Genomic DNA, 8,984 nt, shown 5'->3' with positions numbered 1-8,984 from the left:
TCTACATTTTTATAGTAGTTTTTGTTGTTGTTGTTATTCTTTCCTGGCTTCAATCTTGCAAAAAAAGCATCTTACTTGTCATGCACATATTTAAGCATGGAAATTGAAGGGTCAAGTGATGTGGAAATACTCTAGGCTTTCAAATTTAACTGAGGTGGTGAGCAGAGTTTAGAAAGAATGGATAGGGAAATTAGGGAGGAGTGCTGATAAAATAGAGATGGGACCCTAGGCACTCAGATTAAAGGTAAATAGAGAACATTATGGAGTCATAATAAAGTAAGTAAGAAATGAGGACCAGGAGGCAGAGCTGGAAAAACTATGTAAATAAAGATGAATATGAACACAGACCAACTCAAAGAATGTTAAAATTGAAACAGAACTGGAGAATATAAAATTATTTTAGTCCAATCATTTTACAGTGGGAGAAACTGAGACCGAAGACAGTAATCAATGCATTCTAGTAAGGGGTTTATCCTAGATCTCAGGATGGGACTTTTCACTGCTGCAGATATGAGAGGCAGGAGGACCCAGAACAGAAGCTGAGACTGCTGCTGGGAACCAGGAAGGGGAGAGAATCACATGAAGAAGTGCTGATGGGGAAATGAAACTTCAGGGAAAGGCATGTGACTCTGAGAAATAGTGGGGTTTCTTGAGCAGGAAAGTGGGCAGAGGGTGAAGTTTCTGCTGGCAGAGAGGGGATGATGGAGTAGAGTGTGACACTGTGGGGTGGACACATGCCAGTGGAGTGCTGAGGACAGTGATCCCTAGCGGGGAACCACTTGCTGACATGAGCTTGGTGGAGGGCCAGGTAAGAGCCCAGGCAAAGGTGAGTGTGAGCACATCTATAACCTGAGCACCAATAGAGTGAGAAGAGGGAGCCTGGGGAAGGTGGGTGACAGAGGAAGAGCACTGACACCCCCAGAAAAGGCAGGGCCCTCAAACAGGCTGGATTCTAATTAGGAGATGTTCCAGCCATCTCAGGTTATTCTTTGGGGATCATGTGTATCTAGAGGGCCTATATAACCACCTCTTTCTCTCCCTATTGGAGATTTTCAGGCTCTTGGATCTCTGTTAATAATTGTTCACTGGTACAAATTGTTCACTGGTACAAATTTCCCTTCTCACAAATCCTACTTCTTCCACTTCCTCCAACCTTTTTCTTGGGGAATGATATATTAAAATATGAGCCTTTGTGTATAATACTGGCATATGTAGGAGTTTGGATTATTTTTCATGAAGGCAATTGAAGTATTTTAATTATGAGTTTGACAAGATCAGGTGTGCATTTTACATAGCAACTCTGAATCAGAGTGCTGAACAGAGAGGGAGAGGATTTGGATTGCATTGTCTAGATAAGGGATTATAGCAATGACGTGAGTCACACATGATGAAAGTACGGACTAAATGATAGTAGGGTTAGAGATAAAGAGGCAGATTTTACAGATTATGGAGAGAAATGCAGTGGTGACTGTGAGGAGTCAGTCAGGAGAGAGACGTTTGCAAAGAGTATGCATTACTAGTTTTCTGTTCAGATTGACTGAATATTATTATCATGGAATTGGATGACACCTTCTAATTCCTCTGAAGGAGAATTCCTTAAATATTTTTAAATTTCTTTTCTCAGTCCTATTATTTCTTATGAAAATAAGAAATAGAATTAGTTCACTGGTGAGTCTAGGAAAGAAACTGGGTCTGTGATATGTCTCAACAGCTTCTTCCTGCCCTTTGCCTCTGGAGTCAAGCTGCTCTCACAAGTGTCAGTTCTGGTTTCCTCCTTCATCCCTTGACTCGACCAGACCCTTGGGGAGGGTTTGCTTAGAGGCTTTCTAGCACTTCTTGGACTAGGTAAGTGTATTAGTCTGCCTGGGCTGCAGAGGAAAACACACAGCCTGGGTGGCTTCAACCACAGACATACTTTCTCACAGTTCACAAGACTAGCAATACAAGAGAACTTGATTTCTTGTGAAGGCTCTCTTTCTGGCTTGCTTGTAGATAGCCGCCTTCCTGATATGTCTTCAGATGACCTTTACTCAGTGCATGTGAGGAGAGACAGAGAGAGAGAGGGAGAAAGGAGGAAGAGGGAACTCACTCTGTGTCTTTTCATATAAGACCCCACTCTTAAGACCTCATTTAACTCTACTTTCTTAGAGTCATTATCTCCAAGTATAACCACTTTGGGGGTAGGGGTTTCAACATGTGAGTTTAGAGGGGACACAAATAATCCATTTATAAGAGTAAATAAGTCTACTTCATTTGGTTTTCAATACCAGCAACATTACTTGGATTATACAGTTAAGGGAAATCATCTAGAAGATTTATCAGAAGTGAAGTTGACAATTTGATCCATATATCAATTGCTCTCTATCTTTATCTCATTTGGATTTGAATTCAGGAGATAGGAAAGGGTAGTAGTTACTGGGCTCTATAATATTGACTCCCTTAAAATATCATCTCTTCTTCTACTCAGTTACTTTAAGTCTATGTCCATAGTCCAACAACCATTATGATTCATTTCATGCACCTAGGAATGTTGTTCTCTCCCCTCCCTCACATGAGTTCCTCTTCACCCTCCCCTAACCTATACCATGAACCTCACTTATCATTTACCCTCCAACTTATTCAAATCAAACCCTCAGTTCTTGGCATTTGTCCCTTATGCCCTTTTCCCAATCCCACCAATTCTTCCCTTCCCTGTTCCTGATTGAATATATCATTGACTCACCCTTATACACTTATAAAACCATCTCTTTCTCTACATTTTAAAAAATAAGTCTCAGGTTCCCATATAGTTCCTCTCATTTTTTTCATTAATTTCTCTTTCTTCTTCCTCCCTCTTCCCAGATCCCTTTGAATTACAGGTGAGAGTTGACTGTGAGCTGCGTTCTAGGGAAACCACAAAAGGTTTTTTTCAGGCAGCTTATCAAGGGTCAGATTTCTTGAGTTTCCAAACCATGTCATGGGTACCATCTCCAGAGGGTAAGAGTGGGGCCCAGAGTGTCTGTGATCTAATCAATCAGCATGAAGGCATCAAGGAAACAGTGCATAAACTCATCAGCAACATCTGTCCCCAATTTCTCTTGGGTCTCCTCAATGCAGGCAAGATGTATCTCTAGAGGCAAGGTTGGTACAGCCCCCTTTCTAAGATCTTTCTATATAAGTCTTGTTCCTTTCTACCATTCCTTTCAAAATTAGGAAGGAATAGTTCAAGAGGGAGAGGGGTTGCTGGGCAAAAGTTCCTAGAGGAACTTTAATATTACTGTGGATATTTTGTCCCTAAACTGTCTGTTAGAGTCCTCATATGAATATTTTTAATGCCTTTTCCAGTGAGACCAGAGGCTTGGCTGACGAGTAGCCCCATCCTTGGGTCAAGTCAGCTACTGCTAGCTTGTCACGTCTCTGGCTTCTACCCAAAGCCTGTTTTGGTGACATGGATGTGGGGTGAACGGGAGCAGCCAGGAACTTAGCAGGGTCATGTTCTGCCCAATGTTGATGGGATCTTCACATGATCATGCATGTGGAGCCTGAGGAGGCAACTGGCTTTTCTTGCCAGGTGAGGCATAGCAGTCTAGGAGACCAGGACATCTTTCTCTACTGGGATAAGTAAGATGGAATTTTTAAGTGTGCAAAGGTGATTCTTGAGCCTAGAAATCAGGGCAAAAGAAAGTTTGATGATGGCAGAACTAAGTGAGAGAGATATTAAGAAGGAATTAATAGAGATGATTACAGAAATGCAGAAATGGAATATGAGGGACACTCAGATATAAGAGCTTAGTGGGGAGATGAAGAATCCTTCCCAACAAGTATGAGAATAAAGTGGCTAAATAAGATAATTGATGGGACTTATGCCTAGTTTGTATGCTAAGGCAGGCAAATCGATAGATAGAGCAAAATTGGCAGTGGGTTTATTATGACATCTAGGTGTCTCTCTAATATTCACAGGGCATCATCTTTCCATGAACTTGATATCATTGGCAGTGATCGTGCCCCTAATGCTTTCGATGATCCTTGCATTATGGATTAGGAAGCACTGGTGAGTTTTTTGTATTTCTCCTCTCTTTGCAATTTCTTATTTTATGTTCCATTTCATTTTTACTTCTCTTAGCTTTCTTCTCTTGACCTCTCTCCTCTTCCTCAACCACTATTTCCATCTTATTTAGAATTTCTCCCCATTTCTCTTGTTTCACAGTTCATATCAAGACATCCCACGAGATTCTTCACCATGCCTTACCAATCTGAATGAGTACCCAACAGCCCAGAAGCCTAAGAGAACATAGTGATGCCACTGTTTCTCTTCTCCATTTTTTTTTTCTGCTTCTACTTTATAATAATTTGTTAATGCAAGCTATTTTAATTTCTGTAACTCTGCATGGAATACCTTCCTTGTAATCTAAATTTTCTTAGTAGTACTCAACCTTCAAAGCCCATTTCTGATGCCATATCCTCCAGAAGGTTTCACTGATCCATAAGGAGGAAGGAGTCTCTCCCTGGTCTGAATCCAGACAGTGCTTCAGCTGTGCTCTGCTACAAGTATACATTACTTCTTTCCCTGAATTACAGCTACTTAGGTCTTTTTACATCTTCTAATATTTAAGCTCCTTTGGGACAATGGTCATGACAAAGTTGACTTTCTTACATGCAAAGTGCTCAATGAAAATCAAACCAAGACAAAGCAACCTTATCCAAATTGGATTTGTTGTCATATCGACAGACTTCTCATTATAGTCATTTCTGACATCATTGTTGTTATTTGAAACTCTGATGGTCCCTGTCTTGTTTAAATCCTTTTTTTTTTTTCCTCTTTTTTAATGTGGGCAAGAAATTCCAAACTTCTTTAGTTACCTCACTTTCTATCTAAACTCTTATAGAAAAAATATAACTTTGCCCTTTGTCACACTTATTTTCTAAATACATTTAGTCAGCTCTTTCAAACTTATTCCAAACACAAGGAGAGAAAGAGTGCAGGCCATGTACGAAGGGCAATGGGCCAAATATATCACTGAATGGTTAAGGTAAGAGCAAGAGGGATGAGGATAGGATCAAAGCAAAGGATGTATATGGAAGGCAAGTCCCCCAGAGAGTGGTTCTGAGATATCCCTGCCTAGATGTTGGTTCCTTTAAGTTTCATTCACTGCATGAGTGTAAGTCACTGAGTCGTATCCAACTCTTTGTGACCCCACAGACTGTGGCCCACCAGGCTCCTCTGTCCCTGGGATTTTCCAGGCAAAAATACTGGAGTGGGTTGCCATTCCCTTCTCCAGGGGATCTTCCCAACCCAGGGATTGAATCTAGGTCTCCTACATTGCAGGCTGATTCTTTACCGTCTGAGCCACCAGGGAAGATTTCATTCACTAATCAAGTAATATTTGTTAAGCTCTGAATACAAGACAATCATTCAACTCATAAACTGGCGGGGGAGAAAGCAACCAAGGTTATTCCTACTTTCTTGAAGTTTGCAAAGTTTACTTTCTAAACCTGTGCTCTTTTTACTGGTCACATTTTTTTTTTTTTCTGCTTCATTATAAAAATTGAATTAACAATGGATGTACAATTTATGTAAAATAAAATACATCTATTTTAGATGTGCATGCCCATTATTTTGAAAAATATATAAACCTATGTAAACATGATCACAATCAAGATAAGAACCATTTCCATTACCCCAATACTCCTCAAATCTATTTGCACTTAAACCATTACCAACTATGTATTATTGCAGCTACTTCATGTCTTACGCTAGTTGTTTAGATTTGTTCTTCCTGTAATTTTATGAAAATGGAACAAACTGTATATGCTCTTTGTAGCTGTCATTTTTTCCCACCTAGCTTGTGGTTATGTCATCTATGTTGCTTATCAGTGCACTAGTATCTATCCTTTTTTATTGTTCAATATGCTCAATAGAATTCCATGTATGAATATGATATTCATACATGAAATTATATGTGTGTGTGTGTGTTATCCATCCACTGTTTGGCTGTTGGTTTGTTTCTAGTCTGAGGTTCTTTTAATAAAGTCACCATTATTGTTTCTATTTGATTCTTGCATTTTTAGTTTGTTTCTTTATTTACATGCTTGGGCTAATTCTGTCAATTTTGGCTGCCTTGCAGTTTGTAGCCACTGATGTCTCATTAAAGAAAATAGGTCTCATTGCAAGTGGAATATTACTCAGAAATAAAAAGGGAAGAATTTGAGTCAGTCGTAATGAGGTGGATGAACCTAGAGCCTGTTAAAAAGAGTGAAGTAAGTCAGAAAGAGTAAAACAAACACAGCATATTAATGCATATATATGGGATCTAGAAAAATGGTGGGATCTAGAAAAATGGTGCCGATGAACCTATTTCCAGCACAGGAACAGAGATGTAGATGTAGAAAACAGACATGTGGACACATCAGGGTAGGGGGAGCAAGGGGAGGGTGTGATGAATTGTGAGAGTAGCATTAACATATATACACTACCATGAGGAAAATATATGGCTACTGGGAAAATGCTGTATAACACAGGAAGTCAAGCCTGGTGTTCTGTGATAACCTAGTTGGGGGGAATGGAAGGGGAGAGAGAGGCTCAAGAGGGAGGGAATTATATATATATAATTATGGCTGATTCACATTGTTGTACAACAGAAATTAACACAACATTATAAAGCAGCTGTGTTCTGTGTGCTTTGTCATGTGATTTTTCAGACAAGAATACTAGAGTGGGTTGCCATTCCTCCTCCAGGGGATCTTCCCAATCTGAGGCTTGAACCTGTATCTCCTGTGTCTCCTGCACTGGCAGTTGGATTCTTACTGCTGGCGCCACCTAAAAATAGACAACAGCAAAAAAGCAGTAAATCTATAAAAATAACATCAGAAAAAATGAAATCCAAAAACATGCGGTGTGGATGGAAGGGCCAATAAGGCAAAAATACAATGGGTTTGCCAATCAGTCTGTTTCAGAAGCTTGTCTTTCTGTGTCCAAATGACTGGAGAGGCAGGTAAATTTTTGCTGGAAAAATGTTTCTTACAAATCATTTAAGATTCTTTACAATTTCAAGAATCCATGAATCCTAGACAAAATTAAGCCAATCAGGTTTCTGAGTTAAAACTCATTTCCAGGTTTTGGATAAGATTGGATAGGGGATGACAATTTCATTGGTGAACAGACAGTAAAGGACTGTTATGGGTGCAAGCAGAAGGAACTCGATAAATGAGCAAATACATAAACAAGTAAATCAAAGTATTCTTGTCTTTTTTAGATGCATTATTAATGTTTATTGCTTGGTTAATATCAGAGCATTAAAAAAACCCAAAAACACAGTAACATCATGGCCTGCTCATTTGCTTCAGGTTCCTCTGCCTGGTTTAGCATCTTTAGGTATTGTGACCACCACTCAGACTGTATAAGCTGGCACACAGAAGCAGCCCTCAGGCAGCAATTAGATAACAGCTCACTTGAGCAGCTGACCTGTATTTTGGTGGATGGACCTTTGTTGCTCTTAGGTCTGCAGAAATCTTACCTCTAGATTCAAGGTGTGTTTTCTATGCTTTAGGGATATAATTTTAGGATATTTGTTGTTAAATACAAGAAATTGTTGTTAGGAATTTGGAGCAATAGGAGGTAAAATTTCACCTTTTCATTCCTACCCTCTCATTCTACTTTTCACCAGTATAGGCAGGACCTTGTCTTGGAGGCATGAGACATCTGAAAGAGGAGTCTTTACAGTATTGGTGTGGAATGGCTTGTGGAAAATAGTGGAAAAATAGTGGTAAAACTGGTGAAGTCTGAACAAATTTGTACTTTAATGATAATGTAAATTTATTAGTTTTGGCAAATTTACCAGAGTTTTGTAGGGTGGAGAAGGCAATGGCACCCCACTCCAGTACTCTTGCCTGGAAAATCCCATGGGCGGAGGAGCCTGGTAGGCTGCAGTCCATGGGGTCGCGAAGAGTCGGACACGACTGAGCAACTTCACTTTCACTTTTCACTTTCATGCATTGGAGAAGGAAATGGCAGCCCGCTCCAGTGTTCTTGCCTGGAGAATCCCAGGGACGGGGGGGCCTGGTGAGCTGCCATCTATGGGGTCGCACAGAGTTGGACAAGACTGAAGTTACTTAGCAGTAGCAGCAACATTATGGGAAATGGTAGAAGTTTCCAAACTATCTCACACCTTTTCATTAAACCTAAAATTATTAAGAAAAAAAATTTTAATCCTATAAAGTGTATTAAAAAGTGAGTGAGTGAGTGAAGTCGCTCAGTTGTGTCTGACTCTTTGCCACCCCATGGACTGCAGCCTATCAGGCTCCTCCATCCACGGGATTTTCCAAACAATAGTACTGGAGTGGGTTGCCATTTCCAAAGTTAATAAAGTATATGAACTGTTAAGAAAGCCTACACAAGTGTGTTCCACAGGAAATAGCACTTACTCTGTGGGTCTACATATTATGGTATAAACTAAGAAGAGCAAAAAAGAAATTCCATGGGGTAGAAGTGAAAGAAAAATTTAAATTAGAAATACATGGAAGAGCTGAATTAATATGAATTAAAAATATAAAGTATTAAATATTCTATTCAAATATTTTCCCTCAAAAACCTCCATGAGCCTGTTAAGAAGAGTCAGTTATCCTGGCTGGAGAGTCTCAGAGAAAAGGTACCCAGGCTAATGAAAAGTCAGCCTATGCAATGGCCACTTCATCTTCTTCTGTACTTCAAAGCAGTGCAAAGAATTAGGAAAGAGTAACCTTTAGCCATATAATAAAGCTATCATGGACTGGGTAGTGTAGATAAAGAAGGGTAGGGTGATGTGATGGAGATTTCAGACTCCTTAAATGAAGCCTTGTAGGCAGCATGTAAATGTGTTCAGCCTAGGCTCAACAACATCTACAGGATTCGGACATGAGAGAAAAGTCCAGTTTATCTGGGAGCTGGACAAATTTAAAAGACAAAAAGCCATAGGGATGTGGATAGAATTGAAAAGCTATTATTTTGTTTAAACACTAAGATTGTTCTT

The 8,984-nt window shown here is 39.7% G+C and overlaps 1 long non-coding RNA gene across 2 annotated transcripts; it reads left to right on the top strand.

Annotated features, from left to right (window-relative positions):
* Nucleotides 1-647: 647 nt before the first annotated feature.
* On the top strand, nucleotides 648-6,033 carry LOC113884498. 2 transcript variants are annotated; one of them, XR_003508891.1, is made up of 3 exons: nucleotides 648-826; nucleotides 3,940-4,030; nucleotides 4,187-6,033. It is a non-coding gene; the product is annotated as an uncharacterized LOC113884498 (long non-coding RNA). The 2 variants fall into 2 exon arrangements; XR_003508890.1 differs by having other exon boundaries at nucleotides 657-808.
* The last annotated feature ends 2,951 nt before the right edge of the window (nucleotides 6,034-8,984 follow it).

This window comes from Bos indicus x Bos taurus, chromosome 3 (assembly GCF_003369695.1).
Source record: "Bos indicus x Bos taurus breed Angus x Brahman F1 hybrid chromosome 3, Bos_hybrid_MaternalHap_v2.0, whole genome shotgun sequence".
NCBI lineage: Eukaryota > Metazoa > Chordata > Mammalia > Artiodactyla > Bovidae > Bos > Bos indicus x Bos taurus.
The sequence above is the reverse complement of the archived record's forward strand: the minus strand, read 5'-3'. Positions and strand labels throughout refer to the sequence as shown.